This window comes from Scleropages formosus, chromosome 6 (genome assembly GCF_900964775.1).
Source record: "Scleropages formosus chromosome 6, fSclFor1.1, whole genome shotgun sequence".
Lineage (NCBI taxonomy): Eukaryota > Metazoa > Chordata > Actinopteri > Osteoglossiformes > Osteoglossidae > Scleropages > Scleropages formosus.
Genome location: NC_041811.1, coordinates 10,700,969 through 10,713,857, shown reverse-complemented (window position 1 = coordinate 10,713,857; position 12,889 = coordinate 10,700,969). Strand labels below are relative to the sequence as shown.

Here is a 12,889-nt window from a genome sequence, read left to right as displayed (position 1 = left end):
CATGGTGATCCTCCCTGTATCTCCAGCTTTCTGGATGGAAATTGTAGGGGCCCTCTTCTTTGCAGACTTAGTTGCCTTTACTGCCTTCCCTGCCCAGGAAAGACCAATAAGCTGTAAGATATTGTAGTGAGGAAACCAGAAAAAAGCCTTATATGGATGGATGGATGGATGGATGAATGGATGGATGGATCCTGAAGAACATTGCACAAGGCGCAACACAGTGACAGAATATCAATGAAGTTACAGACAGAACTGGACAAAGACTGGAATCCAAAGAAATACATAAATAAACATTTATATACCTGTCAATATACTTATATTAAGGGTATTATAAAAGGAAGAAAAATCTATAAAATATTGATTCATTTATGAGTGGATTGTCTCCAAAGCAACTGACAATTATTTATCCATTTATCAGACTGTGTAATTTTTGCTCAGTCAGTTCTGGGTAAAAATGTTCATAAGGGGTACAACAGCAAGAGGTGGGATTCAATTCTGAGTCCTTTGATTGCAAGTAAACTGGTCTAGACACTATGCCACCTGCTGGAAGTGGAACAAACCTTTTAGTGCTATATGTATCACTTCCCCTGTGCTTTTAGTGAAGTTGCCACGCAACAGTGTCTTTGTGGGGTAGAAAGAGTCTCTTTGTCTCAGGCCTCAGGCCGGTTGTCGCTTTCCTGGAAACACAGCTCTGTGCTGTAATCAAGACGGACGTTGCCCGCAGGCTGACATTTCTGCAATCAGAGCCTGTCTGCCTCAACGCTGCTTCATCAAGCAGGAAGGATGCGCAGGCGATAGCGAGTGCAAGACGGCCCCCTCAGCCCCATGCGTGCCCCTGTCCACCAGCAGCGGAGTAGATTAGCGGCGGTTCAGAGGCCCGGGTCCCATCGATTCAGCCGGATTGTTCCGTGGACTGCGCTGCCTGCGGTCATTGCTGTGGGACAGAGATACGGCTTCAGTGGCGCCCCTGATGGATCAGCTTTTCCCTTCGGTTGTTGCACTGAGGAAGTGGGGGCCGCTTGTTGACCTTCTCTCCAAATTAAAACATTATTCAGGTGGAACAGATTTAAAGACCGCGGCTCTAAATAACACTGATGTGCTGGGCTTCTTATTAGTGTTGGTGCATTTCAGCTGCAGACTGACATGCATTTTTTCAGTTGTACTTACACTCATTCGTTTAGTAGACGCTTCTCTATAAAGCAGCACACAAGTATTAGACTAGTGTTAGCGGACGCCTTCGACCAAGGCGTACACCTCTTTATACATCAGAGTAATGTAGCACGCACACACACACTGCATTCTAGAGTCACCAGTTCTCCTGAAAAGCATGGGGATGGACTGTGGGAGGAAAGCAGAGCACCCAAAGGAAACCCACATCAACATAAAGCCTTTATTCAGCCACTACTCTGGCAGTTTTTTGCTTGCTTGTGTATCTTATAATAATAAAAAAATATATATATATGTTTATATTTATGTTTTTTATGCACCTACTTGAACAATGAACCTCAGTGCTGCAAGTGGTAGGTAACAAACTGGGTTTACCTGAGTCACACGTCTGCAGCTGTCTCTTTCTCTTAATGTAATGCATAAGTTGTCCCTTTACTTAGTTGTATGTCGCTTTGGACAAAAGCGTCTGCTAAATGAATAATTGGAAATGTAAAAGAACATGAAAACTCCACATAGACTGATCTGGATTCGAACCCACAGCCCAGGACCTGTGAGAGACCAGTACTCCCCGCAACGAAGTTAGAATCATCAACAATGATGCCGAACAAAGCAGCATACAATGCAAGAAATACACGTTTTTATGCACCACAAATTAAACAAATGGCAACAGATTCTGTGCTCTAAAAACTTATATGGATTCTGCACAGACAAATAACATCCTAGAATTTCTATTCTAAAGTGATTACAAGCAAAATGTTCTCTTTTTTTATTCCAACACGTGTTGCCGTTCATTTTGGAATATGTTTTGCACCTGATGGCCTTGCGGTGCGTTGAAAGCCCTCGCTGCCATCATTAGAAGAGCTCAGAGCAGAGACAGACAGAAAAAGAAAAGAAGTAATTTGCTCTATATATATATATATATATATATATATATATATATATATATATATATTTACACATAGTACTTTTCTAGCTGAATTAAAAGACTGCAATTTAGATTTAGTTTAAAAAGCTTCTCTTTCAACTTGAATTGCATCTTTTTTGCTTTAATTTTGTTTATTTAATTTAAGAAAAAAGGATGTCACCTGGAAAAGTGGCACGAGTGCCTGGTAGGTCAGAATGATTTCCTACAATACAGAAAAATTTTTAATGGTTTTGTTAGAAAAGCAAAAGCAACTGAACCAGGAAGTAATTGTGGAGGTTAGAGGTGGGCACCTCTGGACATGTGGTAGAAGAGCCTTTCCTGGAATCCTTTCTTGGGGCTATCCTCACAGGGCTGTGTTTTTTTTTTTCACCACGGTGCTCAGATCAAGAGCACAACTGACTTTGGCAGATTCATTTAGTCCTGTGCGCCCAGCCTCCAACAACTCCTAACATTAAACGATGGCCCAAAAAACGTTTACCATGGTGACTGACGTAGGGCTGAAATGTATCTCCTGCACATAACTCTTTAGTAAAAAGGAACTTGGAGCAAAGGGAGCTGTTGCAGTTGTGTACAAACAGATTAATATCTATTATAGTGGAGCAGCGGACAGCCCACGGGTTTGGCACCGAGATGGGTAATCTGAAGTTTTATGGGAAAGACATTAAAAAATGCCCAAACTGGTCTGTTTAGGCCACAGATGTAATAGATGGTTGCATCACATGCTTGTAAACTTAAGGTTGCTAGTTTGAGTCCTGGCTCATTCAACCCTGCTGTACAAACAGTGAGAAAAACTCTTGCATCAGTAACATTAGTAAAAAAATCCTGCAAATGAATTGAAAATGTGACTTTGAATAATAGTGTCAGCTAGGCAGTAAATTAATCCATCCATCCATCCATCCATCCATTTTTCAGCTGCTTGTCCGATGCAGGATCAGGGTGATCCAGAGCCTATCACAGAAGCATAGGGCATGAGGCAGGTTACACCTTGAATGGGACACCTGTCCATCACAGGGCATTTACCATATGCAACTGTCTGTGCAATAAGTTAATAATGTCCAACCTTGAAAGCATTTATTTGTCTGTCTGTCTGTCTGTCTGTCTGTTTGTTTGTTTGTGTTTGTTTGTTTGTTTCTTCTGGCTGACACTTTTGACCAAGGCAGCTTGCAGGAATAGGTTGTACAAACCAAAAGAAAGTTGCAAGATAACTGTCTGGTGACAGTCAGAAATGATGAAACAGAGTTAGAACTAACACAGTCTAGCACAGAAATAAACAAACATCTGAAAATGTAATACATATTTAAGATGGTACTCACTGCAGAATGACAGCATACGGATAGCACAGTAATAAAAGGCAGAGGAAAAAATATTGCAAACTAATGTAAACCATCACACAGCTGAGGAGAGGAAAACAAAAAAAAAAAAACTCCCAGCAAGGAAATGGGAGAAAAATAAAGCTCACGGGGCCCAAGTACCAGTGCTTACCCATCCCTGTTGACCATTCCAGTGTGTCACAGAATAAGACAGTGTTTAATATAATCACCTTGAACAGAGGTTTTGGTTGAGCAACAAGATGATGATTTTTAAAATAAAACAGTTTTGAAAGGAAAACTTGTCATCAGCCTTCTTTTATTAACGCCAGGATGGAACTGAATGAAGGTAATAACAGTGTAGATGTAATTGCTTGATCAGACAGAATCCATATGAATTACACCAAACTGCATGTTCAGCAGCAGACCTCGGTTTTGAAATATGCCAGCTGGCAGTTAGTCGAGAGCAAATAAATCCAGAGACTGTCAGCAAATTGAAGAATTAATTAGCAACCCTGTTGTTTTGCACAAATTAACACTTGACACTCGGATATAAATCCGGCTTCCGCGGCCGTAAGTTGGTGATAAAGTTGTCAAAGGGCAGATCGTGGAGACGGAGGGGTGATCGTTTCCACTGAGCTCAAGATGCAGTGTGAGTCATACACTCATCATCTCTTTAACACAATCCATCACTACAGAGAGGAACAGCGCTATGCAAGAAGCTACTTACAATGATTTACCCGTTTATACAGTTGGATCATTTGTGCTGTATGAACTCAAAGTAAGTGGTACTCAAGGGTACTAAAGCAGGAGGTGGGATGTACACTAATGGATATGTATCTATACTAATGTATACTAATGTACACCAATGCCCATATATGCAAATTGATTTTTACTGTAAAAAAATCAAGATGGCTCACACTTTAAGACATGATAGCAGACTTCCTTGCTGGATTCTGGGACACAACTTTTCGTACGTGTACACCCTCTTTCATATGTATTCATACACCTGCTTCCATGGCTTGCTAGTGCTACCTGTGACTATTGGAAGCATTTTAATCTTCCAACTGGAAGCAAGTTCTAGTGTTATGTTTGTACACTAAGCGACTTACAATGATTTACCCATTTTACAGCTGGGTAGCTTTTACTGCATCATTTCAGGGTAAGTACCTTAATTAAAGGCGCTATAGTAGGGGGTGGGATTCAGACTCGAGTCATCCAAGTGCAAGGTGACATCCCCAGTCACTAGGCCACCTGCTAGTACATGTGCCCACTATAAATGTACTCCCTAATGTTAATAAATCATACTGTCCACTGATGCTTTTAACAAAAGTTTATATTATCTTGCTGGATATTTTACTTAAGCAGTACAGGCCTCGCCATGAATTGCTGTCCTCTCCGAAGTCTCCCCTACCTTATGCCCTATGCCTCAGTGATAGGCTCTGGACCTCCTTGACCCGCCACTTGACAAGAGATTTCTGACAATAAATGAATAAAGCAATAACGGGTGCTGTATTCACTGTTCTTCAGGGTCCAGCATCAAAGTCCCACCCGAGACTTCAGTCAGCAGCTCTTGGCTAACAAGTCCGTGTCCTTAAGCACAGATCTGCCTTCTGCCTTCACTGAGTCGCTGCTGAGCTTAGCTCGATGGGAGTGGCACCGATTTTTTACAGCCCCCTCCTCGCGTGGCCACCACGCCAGCGGTGATGGCAGTCATCCATCAGCGATGACAATTATGTTTCAGCAGCACCACTGAAAGCCTCATTCCTTTTACAGCGAGCCCCTGGGAGGGCGGGCATGGGCGGGGTTGGGGGGGGGCTGATGAGGACGAGACAGAACTCATCCATAACTCGAGACACTTCAATGCAAAAAAAAACTTGAGCAACGGCAAAGGAGCGATGGGGGCACCGTGTCCACGACGTGAGCAGGAAAAACAGCAGGGTGCTGTTCTGCACCTCTGCAGACCCCATGGGGAGCCCCCATTGTACCTTAGAGTAAGGTATTTGAACTGCCAGGTTCCTGTATAATAGCCAGCTGTACACACACATAAAATTTTAAACAGCTTTGCATAAAAGTGCCGGTTAGGCAGCGGGGCAGTAATAAGAAAAATAAAGGATGTCAGTAGCTATTCGTCAAGGTGCGCTTTCCAAAGTGTCTGAGGGGATCGGCGGACTGCAGGTAGCAGAGCGGAAAGTTTACGCACTGATAAAGTGAGGAAAATAGGAGGCAACAACCGAAACCTAGCCATGGGCAAAATTGAGGGGAAGAAAGGCTTTTGATGATCCCTTTCCACACATAGCATGATTTACCCTTCAGATGAACACTTGATCCCTTTGGTTCTGCCCTCATGGCTTCGCAGCTTTCCGGATTTTTTTTTTGGATCGTTTGTTTTTTAGCAAGGTGGTGCAGCAGGTAGCACTGGTGTCGAACAGGTCCTGGGTTGAAGGTTCAGTTGTCCGCTGGAATCACGCTCATATTTGCGCATTTTCTTGGCATGTTTGCATGTGTTTTCTCCAGGTGCTCTGGTTTCCGCACAAGCGCACGCAAGCAGGTATGTTCACAAACATACTCGCACCGACCAGTTCTCTCTTGAAGGTCTCAGGCTGTGAATCTCCCTGGGCTGTACACCTGAGCCAGCGTTAAACCACCATGGACTTCACCCATCTCGTGTCACACGACATGAACGGAGCTTAACCCCATCATCTCAGACCCAGGGAGATGCAGGTTGCCCTCTAGCACAACTTCAGGGACCCAGACATATGGAAGCTGGTGGGATTAACCGCAATTAACCACACCTTCCTGCCAGCAGGTTCACCCCGTGGGCCTGAGGCAGTATGAAGGTAATCCTGTTTTCTTCCTCCTTGTAATCCCAGGGGGGAATCTGAAACTGTCCCCTTAGAAGTGATTTTCAGCAAACCCCTCCTGTCCAGCCCTCGTGTCCCTTCTGGACCAGAACCTGTTAGAGGTGTGACTAACGTGTTTGTAATTAGCTGTGAAACCAAAGAGACCCCCCTCTGACACCATTGAATTGCAGTTTAGGGGCTTGAATGGTCAGAAAACCAAGAACTAGGGTTTTTTTTTTTTTTTTTCCTCCCAAATAATACCAAGAGTTGTTACCAAACTTCTGAAGATTTGATATGGTTGCAGATGTAGAAAGAATTGTCACAAATATATGTATACCTTACTTTATGTTTGTTCATCTGATACCTTTTTCTTCAGTTGTCTCTTTTTTTTATTGTTTTCGCATTTAATACTAGCTTTGCCCTTTGTTCCTATTGTAAAACTCATCTGGAAAAGTGCTCTTGTTCCACCCCTAATATGCACAGTGGTCATACAGCTGTACAGCAAGTATCAGTAGTGCCTCACAGGTCCGGATGCTGGTCTGTGTGGAGTTTGCGTGTTTTTCCCTTGTTTACGTAGGTTTCCACCAGCTGTTGCGGTTTATTCCTACGGTCCATAGACATGTGTTTTAGGTGAATTGGTGACTCTGTATTGCTGTTGGTGTATGTCTGAATGAGTGAATGAGTGTATGTGATTGCATTGTGATGGACTAGCGTCCCCTCCTGGCTGTCCCCTGCTTCATGCTCTATGCCTCCAGGGTAGACTCTTGAACACCATGACCCTGCATTGGGCACATGGTTATTGATGATAGATGGATAAGATGCACACCCCATTTTAAAGTCTGACAATCCATTTTAAACCCATTTTCTGAGATTGCCTCCAACCAGCCTTTGCTAAATCCTCACCATGAATATTCGCCGCATTTTTGTTTTCATTGAGCCAGGTGTCCACGCTGAGTTTGATGTAAACTTGCCAAGCAGTGACACAATCAGCACACGCTCCCGTCTGCTTGCGGGCTTCCAGTAATACAGCGTCCTTTCGCCAGCTTTTTGTCACGTACCCCCTCGTTCAGAGTAACGGCAAAGGAAAATGATGAATTTACCATATGGTCGTGCTATTACAGCAACTGTCCTCGTGTCTCACGAGAGGCAAGCCGTGCCTTGGGCTCGTCTGCTGGAACCCAGCCGGCAGAAAGCAACTAAATAAAAAAATCGCTCAAATTAACATGGGCTGGATCCATATGAACTTTTATAATGACAGCTGGTGGTGTACTAGCCTGCTGGATTTGTGACCAGGAGGTTGCCAGTTCAAATCCCAGGAACATCTGTTGTACCCTTGAATAAGCTAATTGACCTGAATTTCCGCAGTAAGGATCCGGCTGCGTAAATGTGCGAAACCGTAAAATTGGAAGTTAAACGTTTTTGAGGGAAGAGGCCTGGAGATTTAATTTAATAGCTACGTTTTCCGGTAGCAAAACACCCGTTAATATGGGACAGCTGAATTCTTTAACTTTCACCCCCAGCCCCGCGGCGCATTGGCGTCTCAGTTTTTCGGAAACAAACGTAACAGGAGGAGGGAAGCGCCACTGCCAGAATTTAGGGAACAATGATACAGAAGGGCACTCATGTTCCGGTCCATTGCTGTTTGTCATCACTGGCGTCTGTCTTGTAAAGGCAATTGGTGTGTAAAATGAGGCCAAAACCAGAAAGCGAGTGTGTTATTCCTTGCCCACCCCCCCAACCCACACCTGCCCCTGGAACACAAAGATGCTCCGACACTCATCCCCATGTGGGACTCGGCTGCCTCGTCAAATTGGCAGTCAAGGCATTTAGGGAGAGACAGAGAGGAGTGAGTGATGACGGCAGTCGGAGGTGACACGTTTCAGCCGTACGGAGAGGAGGGAGCGGGACAGCAGTCAGGGTAACGCGTGAGAGTACCTGCAGAAAGGGATGCGCTGATGCGGAGCAGAGCTGTCTGCCCACTCGTGATTCAAACCTGCACAGAAAGCCAAGTCTGCCTGAAGTGCGATGACACGCCTAATTGTTGTAAACGCACATTTGTGCGATTATTCTTCCTACTCGGTGTATTAGAAGACACACAAGTGATGTGAACATCACAGCCGCACTTTAAGTAAACAGGGTTCTCTGGGAAGTTTCCCCATCTTACACGTCAATATGCCAAAAGAGGTACCAAATTTATTAATGTGTTTGAGAAGTGGTGGATGTTGTGGGAAGAATTGTTCTCTTTGTTAATGCTTTGATAGACGTGATCAAACCATTGAGGACAAGACTGAAAATAAACACGGGGACCGTAAAGCTCAGGTGGACGTTTTCGAGATGGATGCTGACGTGCTGCTCATAGCCACGTACCTTTCGCTGGGGTCTCCGGTGGAGATCCAGCATCTTGCGATGAGTCTTAGCTGAATTTGATAGGAAATGCAGGTGTAAGAGTGTGAGACAGTTCCAGTGCTCTGTATCACTGCATTAGCTTCAGTATAACAGTAGAAACTTTTGATTTGTCAAAATCATTGACTTATTACAGCATGTGCCTGATGCCTTTATATGAGGTGACTTGCAATGTTAGGTTTGCGCACTAAACTACTTAAAGTTATTCACCCATTTATACAGCTCGGCAATTTTTACTGTATCAATTCAGGGCAAGTTCTCAAAGAAAGGTATTACAGCAGGAGTGGGATTCAGACCCAAGATCTTCAGATTGCTGGGTAACAGCCCTAAGCACTTCACTGCAACCTGAACAGTGTATATTGTTACTGTGCTGTTGTTTCAAGTTGTCTTTGTCTAATTTTGCCCTCGTTTCTTATATTTTAATACACATATGTTCAAGTGTTCTATGTCTTAGAGATGGAGTTAGGGTGTGGGTTCCCAGGCGGTGGGATTCGAACCAGCAGTGACCTCTGTTGTCCAGAACCAGTAACACACTTTTTGAACGCAGCGGGTCCTGTCCTCGGTGCTGTGTTTTCTGGGATTTCCGTTTGTGGAATTATTGTGATCCTCTTTCCACAGACTTGCATTGTAGGTTATCGTGTCATTTATTTTATTATTGTTCTTATCTGTTGCCATGGGAGACAATGAAGACCTCTAACAGCTTGTCAGAATTGGGCATGTGAAAATGCACTGAGGCTGAGGCAGCTTGTCACCCATGAATGCCCACTCATTATAATAATAACAGTTACATTAAAAATACTACAAGTCAGAAACTGCGCTGACAAGTTCTTTCGCAACCAGCAGGGACGATGCTGAAATTAGCATTAATTTTATGGGTTTTGTCTGAAACTGCGAAGAGGTACCGCCAATAAATGGAGCCAATTTTTTTTGCTTTGTCATTGTTTTATTTCGTACTTGTTTGCTTTAATCTAATATTCTAATAATGCCCCTTTCAATTTTATACTTATTTGTTTACGTAAATGTTTGTGAAGCCATCAAGCACTCACTTCTAGCATCCAGTATCTGCTAAAGATAGCGTGTTTTTCGCCTACCCTAGTGTCGCGATCCCGCATTAGGCCCATGCTAATGTCTTTGTGAAATACATTGGATCACAGGATCGCTGAATGTAACTTGCACTCCATTTGAATCAGCAAAAGTTTAATCCAGAACCATGCTGCCGTAAGCGCCACGCTTGCGTTGTCTTGATCAAATACTCGGGCCCCAAATCCATCTGCTAGGGTTCCTGGTAGCCGTGGGGGGGCCTTGCCGAGAAACATGTGCCTCACGGTCCAACTCCATGGCACATGTCATTAACGCTTCAGTGCCGAAGGCCAATTTACTGTCTTTTTATCCCTGGAAGGAGTTGCCGTTTCGTCGAGTCGTAATCAAAATGCTTTTTCAAGGGAACGTGGGTGGGGAGATGTTCGATCGACGCTTACCGTCCAGCTTCGACTGAGCACGGAGAATGGTTTTATTACAGCATAAATTATTCAATGGCTTGGCAAGTTTTCCTAATAACTCTTTAATTCTTAATTTACTGCCTGTTTACCTTTTATGAGCGTGATAAAGTGGCCCGCCCGCTGCCACATCTCAGCGGAGAATGGCGCTGTGGGTTGACATGACCGTTTCATCATGGTTACGCTTCTGCCGCTGGGACCCACGTCAAGGCACATAACAGAGTGTTCTGGCTTTTGGGCGAATTACTCACCGAGGGATCGGCACGTCGTTGCAACACGGCGACCTCTATACCACACTAAAGGGGGTTCAGTCCAGAGAGGAGCTTTTTTCCTTTACCGCTTTTCTGTTTTTGTTTAAAAACAGAACCGCACCGGATTACAGCAACACCGACACAGAAACAGCACAGCGAGAAATTGCAAAAAACATCCACATATATACACAAGACAAGGGTAAAGATTACAGTATTTCACAGGTATGACCACACAGCACTATCTACAGAGTTCAAGAAGGGTCCCCTGTCATTCCAGAGAGGGGCTTTATTTAGAAAGTGACTAGTGTTAAGTCCTAGGTCTATGCTGACAGTCCAGATAAAATATAATATATTTTAGCACATTTTATTATTGCACATAATGCAGTAGGTCTATGATTTAAACTGATGTATTTGAAAATCAGTAGTCCGGAATCAATAATGTACACATGCCGCATTGTACGATAAGGGGGATTTTATAAAGCACCAAAATCACCAGAAGTCGGCAACTATTTCAGTTTCCTGAAGCACCCTTTAACACGCTGTAATTAACGAACGGAAGTGCAGTGTGGAGAGCTAGGTCGTCTCTCGCAGCCAGTCAGAGAGCAGGAAATAACAGGCCCAGACTGAAGCCAAAACGGCAGACGGCCTCCAATCCCCTGAATGAATGCTAGATCAGGGAGTGTCGCGTCAGCCCGTCCCTGAGGAGGGCGAAACCCAGCTTGCCGAAAATATCCGGCTGATGCCGGGACCGGGCCATGCGCCCTCCCTCAGGGGGATCCGGATGGGTTCAGTTGGGCTCATGCAGTCGTTCTCGTTCCACGGCATCTGTGTGTGCAATAGTCATTACCGGCTTTTGCTCCGCAGCACAATGATCCCATACTCTCACTCTTTCTCACTCTCGTTTTCTTAGACACAAATAGTTTACTGCACGCACACCTCTTTCTTTCTCCAGTTGGAGGCACAGATTGTCCCATGATGATGATCACTGACACACTCCTACAAACCTTGAGCTCCTGGCCCTTGCTGGAAAGTTTGGATCATACAGTGTGGTTTAAGCCTCGATTTTGTAGGGTCAAGCAGAGAAAAACTGGCCGGATAACAGCAAAGGAACAGCAGTACTTATAGACTTTATATCCCAGACACACTGGTTGATTTACAGACTTCTCTGAGGTTAGTTTGATAATAAATCTCTTTTGGTGACTCGGTTTCAGACCTTCCGAACTGACAACGGAGAGGGCCGTCACAGCTCTCCAGCAACTAAAACAGTAAAGCATAGCTCTCTGCTATTATTGATGCAATAATTATTATTATTATAGCAACAATAATAATAATAATATTATCATTATATACTGTATAGTGCAGCCATTCATTATTATTAACCACTTGTCCGGTGCGGAGTTAAAGTGGTCTAGATCCAGTGCTGGAATAGTCTGTGGTAGGGTGGATGGTAGTCACTTAGACACATTAACAGCAATTTAGAGTCACCAATCCACCTGAAACAAAAGTCTTGGACTGTGGGAAGAAATCAGAGCACATGGAAGAAAGAGACACACACACACACTGTGGAAAGGGCCCTACCTGGAGTTGTGAGAATTGCTGTCGGAATTTATAAAGCACATCTCTGAGAACAGTCATTTTGATCTCGGGTGAAAATCAGGAAGAAAAAATGTGTTAGTTGCCATGCCGGTTGCAGCGGTCTCCTGGGATGGATATGGCTCTAGATCTCTCGGCACCAATCCAAAGTGAAGCCACGACATATGTGAGCCCCCAAATATCAAAGACGACAGGAGACGACTTTTGATCATTGCGAATGTTAAAGTAGCCTGACTTATTCATGGCACTAAATGAAGCTTATTTATTTTTTACAATAACCCAGCAGCCCCCCCCTTTTATTTTAGTCATAATGCTGCTGCCACTGAAGATGAAAATTAAGGTTATTCATCAAGCCTAGACCCAAATACACAAGAAAGGTGACCAGCAGTGGTAATAATGCTGTGACTGTTTAGATGATAGTTATTTATTGCTGAATTATTAGTTGCACCGATATATCTTTCATTGTTAAAACTTATAGTTGCTAGTTATTATTTTGACACTTTTCTCCAAAGTAACTTACTGTGTTCCTTACTGACTCATTTATATGGCTGGGCTATTTTTACTGGAAAAATCTTCATGGTAAGTCTCATACTCAGGGATAGTTCAGTAGCTAGGGGGATTAAACCTGGAGCCTTTGAGGGGGGCAGGGTGGCATCTGTAGAATTTCCGGTTATGGTCATGCATTGGTGAATCAGAATGAGTATCACACATGTTCATCATAACTGTACTGCATTTAAACACCCATCGATATGCAGAGATTCCACTTGACCTGAACAGCTTGTCTGTGGGATGTGAGAGGAATCCAGAGCTCCCAGTGGAAATCCACACAAACATGTGGGGGCTGGAGATGCCAAATCTGCACAGGTGAAGCTGGGGTTGCGTTCCACCTGCAAAGCTATGACGC

General features: G+C 43.9%; 1 protein-coding gene across 2 annotated transcripts in view; it reads left to right on the top strand.

The window, feature by feature from the left end:
- astn2 (astrotactin 2) overlaps nucleotides 1-12,889 on the top strand; it is a 327,163-nt gene that overhangs the window by 224,596 nt on the left and 89,678 nt on the right. The gene's annotated exons all lie outside the window — the stretch shown is intronic.